Here is a 16,731-nt window from a genome sequence, read left to right as displayed (position 1 = left end):
AACCTACTAAATCTCTTCACCCCAGCACCTACCACCTACCACCTCTCTTTACCGCAGAACCTACCACATATCTTCAACCCAGCACCTACCACCTACCTCTCTTCACCCCAGCACCTACCACCTCTCTTCACACCAGCACCTACCACCTCTCTTCACCCCAGCACCTACAACCTCTCTTCACCCCAGCACCTACCGCCTCTCTTCACCCGTTCACCCCAGCACCTACCACCTCTCTTCACCCCAGCACCTACCACCTCTCTTCTCCCAAGTACCTACCACCTCTCTTCACCCCAGCACCTACCACCTCTCTTCACCCCAGCACCTACAACCTCTCTTCACCCCAGCACCTACGGCCTCTCTTCACCCCAGCACCTACGGTCTCTCTTCACTTGCTCACCCCAGCACCTACCACATCTCTTCACCCCAGCACCTACCACATCTCTTCACCCCAGCACCTACCACCTCTCTTCACCCCAGCACCTACCACCTCTCTTCACCCCAGCACCTACCACCTCTCTTCAGTCGTTCACCCCAGCACCTACGACCTCTCTTCACCCAGCACCTACCACCTCTCTTCACCCTAGCACCTCTCTTGACCCCAGCACCTACCACCTCTCTTCACCCCAGCACCTACTGCCTATCTTCACCCATTCACCCCAACACCTACCACCTCTCAACACCCCAGCCCCTACCACCTCTCAACACCCCAGTGCCTACCATCTCTCTTCTCCCCAAGTACCTACCACCTCTCTTCACCCCAAGTACGTACGACCTTTCTTCACCCCAGCACCTACCGCCTCTCTTCTCCCCAGCACCTACCGCCTACCTTCACCCCAGCACCTACCGCCTCTCTGCACCCCAGCACCTATCACCTCTCCTCACCCTAGCACCTATCACCTATCACCTACCACCTCTCTTCACCACAGAACCTACCACATCTCTTCACCCCAGCACCTACCACCTCTCTTCACCCCAGCACCTACCACCTCTCTTCAACCCAGAACCTACCACCTCTCTTCTCCCCAGCACCTACCACCTCTCTTCACCCCAGCACCTACAACCTCTCTTCACCTCAGCACCTACCTCCTCTCTTCACTCGTTCACCCCAGAACCTACCACATCTCTTCACCCCAGCACCTACCACCTCTCTTCACCCTAGCACCTACAACCAATCTTCACCCCAGCACCTACAACCTCTCTTCACCCTAGCACCTACAACCAATCTTCACCCCAGCACCTACAACTTCTCTTCATCCCAGCACTTACCACCTCTCTTCACTCGTTCACCCCAGCACCTACCACATCTCTTCACCCCAGCACCTACCACCTCTCTTCACCCCAGCACCTACCACCTCTCTTCACCCCAGCACCTACCACCTCTCTTCACCCCAGCACCTACCGCCTCTCTTCACCCCAGCACCTACCACCTCTCTTCACCCTAGCACCTACCGCCTTTCTTCACCCGTTCACCCCAGCACCTACCACCTCCCTTCACCCCAACACCTACCACCTCCCTTCACCCCAGCACCTACCACCTTTCTTCACCCAGCACCTACCACCTGTTCACACCAGCACCTACCGCGTCTCTTCACCCGTTTACCCCAGCACCTACCACCTCTCTTCACCCCAGCACCTACCACCTCTCTTCACCCCAAGTACCTACCACCTCTCTTCACCCCAGCACCTACCACCTCTCTTCACCCCAGCACCTACAACCTCTCTTCACCCCAGCACCTACAACCTCTCTTCACCCCAGCACCTACAACCTCTCTTCACCCCAGCACCTACGGCCTCTCTTCAACCCAGCACCTACGGCCTCTCTTCACCCCAGCACCTACGGCCTCTCTTCACCCCAGCACCTACGGCCTCTCTTCACTCATTCACCCCAGCACCTACCACATCTCTTCACCCCTTCACCTACCGCCTCTCTTCACGCGTTCACCCCAGCACCTACCACCTCTCTTCCCCCAGCACCTACCACCTCTCTTCACCCCAAGTACCTACCACCTCTCTACACCCCAGCACCTACCACCTCTATTCACCCCAGCACCTACCACCTCTCTTCACCCCAGCACCTACCACCTCTCTTCACCCCAGCACCTACTGCCTCTCTTCACCCGTAAACCCTAGCACCTACCACCTCTCTTCACTCCTGCACCTACCGCCTCTCTTTACTCCAGCACCTACCACCTCTCTTCAACCCAGCACCTACCACCTCTCTTCCCCCCAGCATCTACCACCCGTCATTACCCCAGCACCTACCGCCTCTTTTCACTCTTTCACCCCAGCACCTACCGCCTCTCTTCAGTCGTTCACCACAGCACCTACGACCTCTCTTCACCCCAGCACCTACCAACTCTCTTCACCCTAGCACCTTTCTTCACCCCAGCACCTACCACCTCTCTTCACCCCAAAACCTACTGCCTATCTTCACCCATTCACCCCAACACCTACCACCTCTCAACACCCCAGCACCTACGACCTCTCAACACCCCAGCGCCTACCATCTCTCTTCACCCCAAGTACCTACCACCTCTCTTCACCCCAAGTACGTACGACCTTTCTTCACTCCAGCACCCACCGCCTCTCATCACCCCAGCACATATCACCTCTCTTCACCCCAGCACTTACTGCCTCTCTTCACCCCAGCACCTACCGACTACCTTCACCCCAGCACCTACCGCCTCTCTGCACCCCAGCACCTATCACCTCTCCTCACCCTAGCACCTATCACCTACCACCTCTCTTCACCACAGAACCTACCACATATCTTCACCCCAGCACCTACCACCTCTCTTCACCCCAGCACCTACCACCTCTCTTCACCCCAGAACCTACCACCTCTCTTCACCCCAGAACCTACCACCTCTCTTCACCCCAGAACCTACCACCTCTCTTCTCCCCAGCACCTACCACCTCTCTTCACCCCCGTACCTACAACCTCTCTTCACCTCAGCACCTACCTCCTCTCTTCACTCGTTCACCCCAGAACCTACCACATCTCTTCACCCCAGCACCTACCACCTCTCTTCACCCTAGCACCACTCTTCACCCCAGCACCTACCACCTCTCTTCACCCCAGCACCTACTGCCTCTATTCACCCATTCACCCTAACACCTACCACCTCTCAACACCCCAGCACCTACCACCTCTCAACACCCCAGCACCTACCACCTCTCTTCACCCCAAGTACCTACCACCTCTCTTCACCCCAAGTACCTACCACCTCTCTTCACCCCAGCACCTACCGACTCTCTTCACACCAGCACCTACCACCTCTCTTCACACCAGCACCTACCACCTCTCTTCACCCCAGCACCTACAACCTAACTTCACCCCAGCACCCACTGCCTCTCTTCACTCGTTCACTCGTTCACCCCAGAACCCACTAAATCTCTTCACCCCAGCACCTACATCCTACCACCTCTCTTTACCGCAGAACCTACCACATATCTTCAACCCAGCACCTACCACCTCTCTTCACCCCAGCACCTACCACCTCTCTTCACACCAGCACCTACCACCTCTCTTCACCCCAGCACCTACAACCTCTCTTCACCCCAGCACCTACCGCCTCTCTTCACTCGTTCACCCCAGAACCTAATAAATCTCTTCACCCCAGCACCTACCACCTACCACCTCTCTTTACCGCAGAACCTACCACATATCTTCAACCCAGCACCTACCACCTACCTCTCTTCACCCCAGCACCTACCACCTCTCTTCACACCAGCACCTACCACCTCTCTTCACCCCAGCACCTACAACCTCTCTTCACCCCAGCACCTACCGCCTCTCTTCACCCGTTCACCCCAGCACCTACCACCTCTCTTCACCCCAGCACCTACCACCTCTCTTCTCCCAAGTACCTACCACCTCTCTTCACCCCAGCACCTACCACCTCTCTTCACCCCAGCACCTACAACCTCTTTTCACCCCAGCACCTACGGCCTCTCTTCACCCCAGCACCTACGGCCTCTCTTTACTTGCTCACCCCAGCACCTACCACATCTCTTCACCCCAGCACCTACCACATCTCTTCACCCCAGCACCCACCACCTCTCTTCACCCCAGCACCTACCACCTCTCTTCACCCCAGCACCTACCACCTCTCTTCACCCCAGCACCTACCACCTCTCTTCAGTCGTTCACCCCAGCACCTACGACCTCTCTTCACCCAGCACCTACCACCTCTCTTCACCCTAGCACCTCTCTTGACCCCAGCACCTACCACCTCTCTTCACCCCAGCACCTCCTGCCTATCTTCACCCATTCACCCCAACACCTACCACCTCTCAACACCCCAGCCCCTACCACCTCTCAACACCCCAGCGCCTACCATCTCTCTTCTCCCCAAGTACCTACCACCTCTCTTCACCCCAAGTACGTACGACCTTTCTTCACCCCAGCACCTACCGCCTCTCTTCTCCCCAGCACCTACCGCCTACCTTCACCCCAGCACCTACCGCCTCTCTGCACCCCAGCACCTATCACCTCTCCTCACCCTAGCACCTATCACCTATCACCTACCACCTCTCTTCACCACAGAACCTACCACATCTCTTCACCCCAGCACCTACCACCTCTCTTCACCCCAGCACCTACCACCTCTCTTCAACCCAGAACCTACCACCTCTCTTCTCCCCAGCACCTACCACCTCTCTTCACCCCAGCACCTACAACCTCTCTTCACCTCAGCACCTACCTCCTCTCTTCACTAGTTCACCCCAGAACCTACCACATCTCTTCACCCCAGCACCTACCACCTGTCTTCACCCTAGCACCTCTCTTCAACTCAGAACCTACCACCTCTCTTCACCCCAGCACCTACCACCTCTCTTCACCCCAGAACCTACCACCTCTCTTCACCACAACTCCTACCGCCTCTCTTCACCCCAACTCCTACCGCCTCTCTTCACCCCAGCACCTACCGCCTCTCTTCAACCTAGCACCTACCGCCTCTCTTCACCCGTTCACCCCAGCACCTACCACCTCTCTTCACCCCAGCACCTACAACCTCTCTTCACCCCACCACCTACCGCCTCTCTTCACTCGTTCACCCCAGCACCTACCACCTCTCTTCACCCCAGCACCTACCACCTCTTTTCACCCCAGCACCTACTACCTCTCTTCACCGCAACACCTACCACCCCTCATCAGCCCAGCACCTACCACCCCTCATCACCCCAGCACCTACCGCCTCACTTCACTCTTTCACCCCAGCACCTACCACCTCTCTTCACCCCAGCACCTACCACCTCTCTTCACCCTAGCACCACTCTTCACCCCAGCACCTACCACCTCTCTTCACCCCAGCACCTACTGCCTCTTTTCACCCATTCTCCCCAACACCTACCACCTCTCAACACCCCAGCACCAACCACCTCTCAACACCCCAGCACCTACCACCTCTCTTCACCCCAAGCACCTACCACCTCTCTTCACCCCAAGTACCTACCACCTCTCTTCACCCCAGCACCTACCACCTCTCTTCACACCAGCACCTACCACCTCTCTTCACCCCAGCACCTACAACCTCTCTTCACCCCAGCACCTACCGTCTCTCTTCACTCGTTCACCCCAGAACCTACTAAATCTATTCACCCCAGCAACTATCACCTCTCTTCACCCTAGCACCTCTCTTCAACCCAGCACCTACCACCTCTCTTCACCCCAGTACCTACTGCCTCTCTTCACCCATTCAACCCAACACCTACCACCTCTCAACACCCCAGCACCTACCACCTCTCAACACCCCAGCACCTACCACCTCTCTTCACCCCAGCACCTACCGCCTCTCTTCACCGCAGCACCTGCCGCCTTTCTTCACCCGTTCACCCCAGCACCTGCCACCTCCCTTCTCCCCAGCACCTACCACCTCTCTTCACCCAGCACCTACCGCCTCTCTTCACCCCAGCACCTACCACCTCTCTTCACCCCAGCACCTACCACCTCTCTTCACCCCAGCACCTACCACCTCTCTTCAGTCGTTCACCCCAGCACCTACGACCTCTCTTCACCCCAGCACCTACCACCTCTCTTCACCCTAGCACCTCTCTTCACCCCAGCACCTACCACCTCTCTTCACCCCAGCACCTACTGCCTATCTTCACCCATTTACCCCAACACCTACCACCTCTCAACACCCCAGCACCTACCACCTCTCTTCACCCTAGCACCTACCGCCTCTCTTCACCCGTTCACCCCAGCACCTACCACCTCCCTTCACCACAGCACCTACCACCTTTCTTCACCCAGCACCTACCACCTCTCTTCACCCCAGCACCTACTGCCTATCTTCACCCATTCACCCCAACACCTACCACCTCTCAACACCCCAGCACCTACCACCTCTCTTCACCCTAGCACCTACCGCCTCTTTTCACCCGTTCACCCCAGCACATACCGCCTCTCTTCACCCGTTCACCCCAGCACCTACCACCTCTCTTCACCCCAGCACCTACCACCTCTCTTCACCCCAAGTACCTACCACCTCTCTTCACCCCAGCACCTACTACCTCTCTTCACCCCAGCACCTACAACCTCTCTTCACCCCAGCACCTACGGCCTCTCTTCACCCCAGGACCTACTGCCTCTCTTCAACCGTTCACCCCAGCACCTACCACCTCTCTTCACCCCAGCACCTACCACCTCCCTTCACCCCAGCACCTACCACCTTTCTTCACCCAGCACCTACCACCTCTTCACACCAGCACCTACCGCCTCTCTTCACCCGTTCACCCCAGCACCTACAACCTCTCGTCACCCCAGCACCTACAACCTCTCTTCACCCCAGCACCTACAACCTCTCTTCACCCCAGCACCTACGGCCTCTCTTCACCCCAGCACCTATTGCCTCTCTTCACTCGTCACCCCAGCACCTACCACATCTCTTCACCCCAAGTACCTACAACCTCTCGTCACCCCAGCACCTACAACCTCTCTTCACCCCAGCACCTACGGCCTCTCTTCAACCCAGCACCTACGGCTTCTCTTCACCCCAGCACCTACGGCCTCTCTTCACTCATTCACCCCAGCACCTACCACCTCTCTTCACCCTAGCACCTACCGCCTTTCTTCACCCGTTCACCCCAGCACCTACCACCTCCCTTCACCCCAGCACCTACCACCTCCCTTCACCCCAGCACCTACCACCTTTCTTCACCCAGCACCTACCACCTCTTCACACCAGCACCTACCGCCTCTCTTCACCCGTTCACCCCAGCACCTACCACCTCTCTTCACCCCAGCCCCTACCACCTCTCTTCACCCCAAGTACCTACCACCTCTCTTCACCCCAGCACCTACCACCTCTCTTCACCCCAGCACCTAACACCTCTCTTCACCCTAGCACCTACAACCAATCTTCACCCCAGCACCTACAACCTCTCTTCATCCCAGCACTTACCGCCTCTCTTCACTCGTTCACCCCAGCACCTACCACATCTCTTCACCCCAGCAGCTACCACCTCTCTTCACCCCAGCACCTACCACCTCTCTTCACCACCAGCACCTACCACCTCTCTTCACCCCATCACCTACCACCTCTCTTCACCCCAGCACCTACTGCCTCTCTTCAACCGTTCACCCCAGCACCTACCACCTCTCTTCACCCCAGCACCCTCCACCTCTCTTCACACCAAGTACCTACCACCTCTCTTCACCCCAGCACCTACCACCTATCTTCAGCCCAGCACCTACCACCTCTCTTCACCCCAGCACCTACCACCTCTCTTCACCCTAGCACCTACAACCAATCTTCACCCCAGCACCTACAACCTCTCTTCATCCCAGCACTTACCGCCTCTCTTCACTCGTTCACCCCAGCACCTACCACATCTCTTCACCACAGCACCTACCACCTCTCTTCACCCCAGCACCTACCACCTCTCTTCACCCCAGCACCTACCGCCTCTCTTCACCCCAGCACCTACCACCTCTCTTCACCCCAGCACCCTCCACTCTCTTCACCCCAAGTACCTACCACCTCTCTTCACCCCAGCATCTACCACCTATCTTCAGCCCAGCACCTACCACCTCTCTTCACCACCAGCACCTACCACCTCTCTTCACCCCAGCACCTACCACCTCTCTTTACCCCAGCACCCTCCACCTCTCTTCACCCCAAGTACCTACCACCTCTCTTCACCCCAGCACCTACCACCTCTCTTCACCCTAGCACCTACAACCAATCTTCACCCCAGCACCTACAACCTCTCTTCACCCTAGCACCTACAACCAATCTTCACCCCAGCACCTACCACCTCTCTTCACCCTAGCACCTACCGCCTTTCTTCACCCGTTCACCCCAGCACCTACCACCTCCCTTCAGCCCAGCACCTACCACCTCTCTTCACCCCAGCACCTACCACCTCTCTTCACCCTAGCACCTACAACCAATCTTCACCCCAGCACCTACAACCTCTCTTCACCCTAGCACCTACAACCAATCTTCACCCCAGCACCTACCACCTCTCTTCACCCTAGCACCTACCGCCTTTCTTCACCCGTTCACCCCAGCACCTACCACCTCCCTTCACCCCAGCACCTACCACCTCCCTTCACCCGAGCACCTACCACCTTTCTTCACCCAGCACCTACCACCTCTTCACACCAGCACCTACCGCCTCTCTTCACCCGTTCACCCCAGCACCTACCACCTCTCTTCACCCCAGCACCTACCACCTCTCTTCACCCCAAGTACCTACCACCTCTCTTCACCCCAGCACCTACCACCTCTCTTCACCCCAGCACCTACAACCTCTCTTCACCCCAGCACCTATGGCCTCTCTTCACCCCAGCACCTACGGCCTCTCTTCACTCATTCACCCCAGCACCTGCCACCTCTTTTCACCCCAGCGCCTACCACCTCTCTTCACCCCAGCACCTACCACCTCTCTTCAGTCGTTCACCCCAGAACCTACCACCTCTCTTCACCCCTGCACCTACCACCTCTCTTCACCCTAGCACCTCTCTTCACCCCAGCACCTACCACCTCTCTTCACCCCAGCACCTACTGCCTATCTTCACCCATTCACCCCAACACCTACCACCTCTCAACACCCCAGCACCTACCACCTCTCTTCACCCAGCACCTACCGCCTCTCTTCACCCGTTCACCCCAGCACCTACCACCTCCCTTCACCCCAGCACCTACCACCTCCCTTCACCACAGCACCTACCACCTTTCTTCACCCAGCACCTACCACCTCTCTTCACCCCAGCACCTACTGCCTATCTTCACCCATTCACCCCAACACCTACCACCTCTCAACACCCCAGCACCTACCACCTCTCTTCACCCTAGCACCTACCGCCTCTCTTCACCCGTTCACCCCAGCACATACCGCCTCTCTTCACCCGTTCACCCCAGCACCTACCACCTCTCTTCACCCCAGCACCTACCACCTCTCTTCACCCCAGCACCTACCACCTCTCTTCACCCCAAGTACCTACCACCTCTCTTCACCCCAGCACCTACCACCTCTCTTCACCCCAGCACCTACAACCTCTCTTCACCCCAGCACCTATGGCCTCTCTTCACCCCAGCACCTACTGCCTCTCTTCAACCGTTCACCCCAGCACCTACCACCTCTCTTCACCCCAGCACCTACCACCTCCCTTCACCCCAGCTCCTACCACCTTTCTTCACCCAGCACCTACCACCTCTTCACACCAGCACCTACCGCCTCTCTTCACCCGTTCACCCCAGCACCTACAACCTCTCGTCACCCCAGCACCTACAACCTCTCTTCACCCCAGCACCTACAACCTCTCTTCACCCCAGCACCTACGGCCTCTCTTCACCCCAGCACCTACGGCCTCTCTTCACTCGTCACCCCAGCACCCACCACATCTCTTCACCCCAAGTACCTACAACCTCTCGTCACCCCAGCACCTACAACCTCTCTTCACCCCAGCACCTACAACCTCTCTTCACCCAAGCACCTACCATCTCTCTTCACCCCAGCACCTACCGCCTCTCTTTACCCCAGCACCTACTGCCTCTCTTCACCCCAGCACCTACCACGTCTCTTCACCCAGCACCTACCACCTCTCTTCATCCCAGCACCTACCGCCTCTCTTCAGCCGTTCACCCTAGCACTTACCACCTCTCTTCACCCCAGCACCTACCACCTCTCTTCACCCCAAGTACCTACAACCTCTCGTCACCCCAGCACCTTCAACCTCTCTTCACCCCAGCACCTACAACCTCTCTTCACCCCAGCACCTACCATCTCTCTTCACCCCAGCACCTACCGCCTCTCTTTACCCCAGAACCTACCGCCTCTCTTCACCCCAGCACCTACCACCTCTCTTCACCCAGCACCTACCGCCTCTCTTCATCCCAGCACCTACCGCCTCTCTTCAGCCGTTCACCCTAGCACCTACCACCTCTCTTCACCCCAGCACCTACCACCTCTCTTCACCCCAGCACCCTCCACCTCGCTTCACCCCAAGTACCTACCACCTCTCTTCACCCCAGCACCTACCAACTCTCTTCACCCCAGCACCTACCACCTGTTAGAAAAGGTAGACGGACCGGGAGGGTCGGCCGGGGTCAGGAGGAGAGGTCTCCGGGGAGAGCCGTCTCCAGCGATCGTACAGACAAGTAACTTCCCCCCCCCACAGACAGATATCACACACGGATAAGGTTCAGCGTTCTTTATAAGCACTTATTTAAGGTACGGTTGAATGGTACAAGGAGGTCTGGACTCAGGGGTCCCCTCGATTAGAGTCTCGCAAGGTAGGGAAGGGGGTAGCGGGGCAGTCTATTTACCAATCAGGTAGTTCTGATGAGATGATGATGAGCTCACAATCCTCGAGCTTGGTGGTTAGGTGGTACGGGCCGCGGCAGCGCCAGCAGGTCCCGGTGTGGATGGTCGATACAACGGGCCGCGGCAGCGCCAGCAGGTCCCCGGAAGATATACGGTCCGCGGCAGCGCCAGCAGGTCCCGGTGAGGATGGTCGTTACAACGGGCCGCGGCAGCGCCAGCAGGTCCCCGGGAGATATACGGTCCGCGGCAGCGCCAGCAGGTCCCGGTGAGGATGGTCGTTACAACGGGCCGCGGCAGCGCCAGCAGGTCCCAGGAAGATGACTGTTGCAGAAGGCCGCGGCAGCGCCAGCAGGCAGGACGATGGTTCACAAGAGCGGGCTACGGCAGCGCCAGTAGACCGTCAAGGTTGAGTTCACTCGGTGTCTCTCGACTCCAGGATACAACTGCCTTCCTGCTCCGGAGCTGCCTCAGTTATAGGGCTGGTGCCCTTTGATGTCCGGACCCTCGCACTTGGAGGTCGGAGGGTCCGGGATGAAGGTGTCCAGACACCCAGCAGGGGGTGGAGCCAGTGCCTGGGGGAGCTGGGGGCGATCGGCACCTGGCGGGGGAGAGCCCTTGACAGTTCGTTCTCCCATTGACTTGCCAAGTGGTCCGCTCACCTCCTGGGTGGATGGTGGTGCCGGGATGTCGGGGCCGGCCAGGCCTGGGGTTAGGGTCGAGGGGAGGCCATGCGGCCGCGTGGTGCAGGGCCCCCGATGGCGGCTTGACCCGGCCGGGGAAGCCGGTGGGGCTGGACCCCGTGATGAGTAGGGGTCCGAGGGCAGAGGGTCCGTCGGGAGACGGAGTACAGTTGCTTGTCGTGGGGATATGCCAGGTGGGCCGGAGTTCGGGCCCTGTCGAGCGGGGAGGGAGCAAGCCGTCTGTGAGGCCTGTCCAACATGCGTCCCCCCCAGCTGAAGGCGGGGAGAGTCACCCATCTCCTTGGGGACTCTCTTCGTCGAGGCGGAAAAAGCGGGACAGGCCATCCGCGTTGGCGTGGTCTTGGCCTGGTCGGTGCTCCACGGTGAAGTCCATTCCCTGCAGGGAAATGGACCAGCGCAAGAGTTTTGGGTTTTCCCCCCGCATCTGCATCAGCCATTGCAGGGGTCGATGGTCGGTTTGTACCCGGAAGTGGGTACCGAAGAGATAGGGTCGGAGCTTTTTGAGGGCCCACACTACTGCAAATGCCTCCCTCTCGATGGTGCTCCAACGCTGTTCTCGGGCCAGGAGACGTCGACTGATGAAGGCCACCGGCTGGTCATGACCTTCGGGGTTCAACTGAGAGAGGACGGCTCCGATGCCGTGGTCGGAGGCGTCGGTCTGCACCACAAATTCCCGACTGTAATCGGGGGCCTGGAGCACCGGGGCGGTGCACAGGGCGGCCTTCAGCTCCTCGAAGGCTACTTGACAATCAGGAGTCCAGTTGACCCGCTTCGGTTGGTTCTTGGATGTGAGACCCGTGAGGGGCCCCACGATGCTGCCGTAGTCCTTCACGAACCGCCGGTAGTAGCCGGTGAGCCCCAGGAAGGCTCGGACTTCGGTCTGGGTAACGGGGGGCTGCCAGGACTGGATGGCAGCAATCTTAAGTTGTAGTGGGGCCACCAGCCCGCTCCCCACTTGGTGCCCAAGGTAGGTCACAGACCCTTGGCCAATCTGGCACTTGCCGGCCTTAATGGTGAGGCCGGCCCGCTGGAGGGCGTGTAGGACCTCCTGGAGGTGACGGAGGTGGTCGGACCAGTGGCGGCTGTATACAGCGATATCGTCCAGGTAGGCAGCGCTGAATTCTTCAAGTCCCGCCAAGACCTGGTTCACAAGGCGTTGGAACGTGGCGGGGGCATTCTTCATGCCAAAGGGCATGACCTTAAATTGATAGTGGCCATCGGGGGTAGAGAAGGCTGACCGTTCCTGGGCCCTGGGTGTGAGGCCGATCTGCCAGTAGCCCGCCGTTAGGTCGAAGATACTAAGGTAGCGGGCGGCACCCAGCCGGTCGATCAGCTCGTCTGCTCGGGGGATGGGATGAGCGTCGGTCCGGGTGACAGCGTTCAAGCCCCGGTAGTCGACGCAGAATCTCAGTTCAGGGACGGAGCCGGGGGCAGCGGCCTTGGGAACTAATACGACCGGACTGGCCCAGGGACTGTCCGAGGGCTTGATGACCCCGATCGTGAGCATCTTGGCCACTTCCTCCTGTATGCAGGCCCGTACCCGATCTGGTACGCGGTAGGCCCGGTGCCGGACAGGGGGACTGTCCCCGGTGTCTACGTCGTGCAGACACCAGGGGGTGACCCCGGGGGTGAGGGAGAACAGGGCAGCGAACTGCAGCAGGAGGTCCCGGCAGTCCTGGCGTTGCTCCGAAGTGAGGGCGTCAGAGAGCCGGACCCCGTCCACGGAGCCGTCCTTCTCCTGAGTCTTCAGGAGATCCGGGAGGGGCTCGGAGTCTTCTTCCGTGCCACTGTCTGTAGCCATCAAGAGGCTTAGTTCGGATCGCACAAAGTGTGGTTTGAGCCGGTTGGTGTGGAGGACCCGAAGGGAGTTCCGGGAAGACCCCATGTCGATGAGGTAAGTGACGGGGCTTTTGCTCTCGACCACTTTGAAGGGCCCCGTCCACTTATCCTGCAAGGCACATGGTTCGGTGGGGGACATCACCCATACTTGCTGCCCAGGCTCGAATTCAACGGAGGAGGCATTGTGATCATACCACCTCTTCATGTCCTCCTGGCTGGCCTCGAGGTTCGCCTTGGCCATCTCCCTGAAGCGCCGGGTCTGGTTTCGTAAGGCCAGGATGTATTTGAAGACGTCTGGAGGGGTCGTGAGGGGGGCCATCTCCCAACCTTCCTTGACTAGGCTGAGGGGCCCTCGCACAGGGTGCCCGTAGAGGAGTTCAAAGGGGCTAAAACCGAGGGACTTCTGGGGAACTTCTCGGTAGGCGAAGAGGAGGCACGGGAGCAGTACATCCCACTGGCGACGGAGAGGCTCTTCCAATCCCCCAATCATCCCTTTGAGAGTGCGGTTAAAACGCTCCACTAGTCCGTTCCCTTGGGGGTGATAGGGGGTCGTGAATCTGTAGGTGACCCCGCATTGTTGCCAGAGGGACTTCATGTATTTGGATATGAAATTCGTACCTCGGTCGCTGACGACTTCTCGGGGGAAGCCTACCCGGGAGAAGATCCCCATCAGGGCCCGGCCAACCACCGGAGCGGTCACTGTCCGTAGGGGCACCGCCTCGGGGTAGCGGGTGGCATGGTCCACTAGTACCAAGATGAACCTGTGTCCTTGCGCCGTGCGGGGGTCCAGAGGTCCCACAATGTCTATCCCCACCCTCTCGAACGGGGTGGTGACCACAGGGAAGGGTTGCAGAGGGGCTTTCAGCTTCCGACCACTCTTCCCGCTGGCTTGGCACGTGGGGCAAGATCGGCAGTGGTTCAGGACGTCATTCCTCATTTTCGGCCAGAAAAAGTGGGTCACCAGGCGACTGTACGTTTTGTCCTGGCCCAGGTGTCCAGCCAGGGGGACGTCGTGGGCCAGGTTGAGCAGAAAGTCTCGGAAGCGGAGCGGTACCACCAGAACTCGACCGGCCCCCAGCTCGGCGATTCTTTGCTCGCTGTAGAGCAGGTCGTTATCCCAGTAGACCCAGTGGGTTCCGGTGGTGTCCCCGGCGTTTTGGGTGCTGGCTTGTTGGCGGAGTCCCTCGAGGGAGGGACAGGTCTTTTGTTCCTGGCGGAACTGTTCTTGGGTGGGCCCCCCTTCTTGCCGCCACTGAGCCAGATCCGGGAGGTCCTGGTGTTGCGCGTCTTCTTCGGTAGTCGGGTCCGGGAGGTCGGACTCGCCGTTGTCCTCTACGGGGGCAACCGGGGGCGGAGGTGCTGGCCATTCGGTTTCTTCTGATCGGGGGGCGGCGCGGGCGGCCATGGATCGGGTGGTTACGCAGGCCCAGTCCGGGAGGCCCAGCATCCCCAAGTGCTCTCTTTTCTCGACGGTGGCCCACGGGGAACTCTCGAGGTCATTCCCCAGGAGGCAGTCCACGGGGGCATCGTCCCGGACCGTCACCTTCAGTAGGCCGGAGACCCCTCCCCATTCAAACGGGACGCAGGCCATCTTACACATGCTCTCAGAGTTATCCGCCGAGCGGACGGGGCAGAGAATGTTCGGCAGGATCTGCTCGGGCTTTACCAGGTGACAGCGGACGGCCGTCACGCTGGCGCCGGTGTCACGCAAGGCCTCGGCTCTCTGTCCATTAATGGTCACCCACTGACCGTATTTTCTGGTATTGGCGGGTAGGGGAGCCCGCGGAACCATGTCTCTTCCCCCTAAGCATGCCAGGACCATGGCGGCCGGTTCCCACCCTTGCTGGGCCGGCTCATACTCTTCGGGTCCCTCCGATGATTGCTCTTCCCCGAGGGCAGCGGCAGCTACCTGGCGGGGCTTGGGTGTTTGGTTGTGCGGGCAGCTCGGGTCATTGGCGTAGTGGCCGACTCGCTGGCATCGGTGGCACGTGACGTTGGCCCGGAACCCAGGACGCAACGGGGGGTTGCTCCGGCCGGCCGGAGGCGGGGTGCTGGCCACGGGGGTTGCCGGCAAGGCGTCTCTCCCTCGCCCCTGGCCTCCTCCTCCACCCCGAGGACGGTGCTGGCTTTGGTTGCTTCGATTCTGCTCGTGTGGCCCTCTCCGGCCCACTCGGGTGCTTTCCCATCGGTCAGCTTCGGCGGCGAGCTGCCGGGGGTCAGTCAGCTTACTGTCGAGTAGGTGCTGCCTGAGCTCGACGAAACAGTTGTTTGACAGGTGCTCCCATACCATAAGGTTGAAGAGTTGTTCGTAGGTGGTGACCTGACTTCCCTTGATCCAACCCTCGAAGGCCCGGCTGAAATAGTTCACGTATTCTACCCAAGTTGTACCTGGGATCCGGGTGCAGTCTCGGAACCTCTGGCGGTACATCTCGGGCGTGAGGCCGTAGCGGGCGAGGAGGGCAGCCTTCATGTGGTCGTAGGACGACATTTGGTGATCGGGGAGCTGTAGTAGGGCATCGCGACCCTCGTTGATAAATCTCCCCCAAAGTCCGGCTCCCCAATCACTCCGGTCGATCCGGTGGGAGGTCATTGCGATCTCATAGGCTTTAAACCACTGTTGTATGTCGTCTTCTCGGACATACTCGCGGACCACATCCTTGGGGATGTGAACTTTTTTCTCAATTGGCCCCGGGGTGTGTGGTCGCTCAGGCACCCCCAGTTCCTTATTCTGTTTGCGCAGTTCTATTTCCGCCAGTCGGCGCTCATGCTCGAGCGTTATTTTTTTCTCTTCCAGCTCTCTCTGTCTCTGCTTTTCTTCTCGTTCCTCTCGAAGCCGCATATGCTCGAGGTTGAGTTTCTGTTCAGCTAACTTGAGTTCCCCATCCATCTTGAGTCGTGCCATCTCTAATTCGTGTAATCTGACTCTGTCTCTTTCTCGTATCTCCTCCTGCGAGAGGCCCGTTCCCCGTTCCTCGGGAGCCGTGGCGTTCCCCTCTGGTGTGATGCTGTTTTGGTCTGGTGTGACGCTGCTTTGGTCGGAGGGTCCTGCGACCCCAGTTTCTGTCCATGACTCAAGAGCGCGCTTTAGATCATCCTTGGTACTCAGGCCGGTGGTAGCAATGCCAAGTTCTATGCAAAATTGTCTCAGTTCGCGGTGGTTGTATTCTTCTAATTTCTCCATTTGGAACTTCTCGGTGGAGCTGCTATCTTTGGTCGACATCGTGTTTTGTCGTGGGGTGAGCTACTCTCTGTACGATTACGCGTTGATTCGGATCGCGCCGCTGGCCACCAATGTTAGAAAAGGTAGACGGACCGGGAGGGTCGGCCGGGGTCAGGAGGAGAGGTCTCCGGGGAGAGCCGTCTCCAGCGATCGTACAGACAAGTAACTTCCCCCCCCCACAGACAGATATCA

Source organism: Triturus cristatus, chromosome 1_1 (genome assembly GCF_964204655.1).
Source record: "Triturus cristatus chromosome 1_1, aTriCri1.1, whole genome shotgun sequence".
Classification (NCBI taxonomy): Eukaryota; Metazoa; Chordata; class Amphibia; order Caudata; family Salamandridae; genus Triturus; species Triturus cristatus.
The sequence above is the reverse complement of the archived record's forward strand: the minus strand, read 5'-3'. Positions refer to the sequence as shown.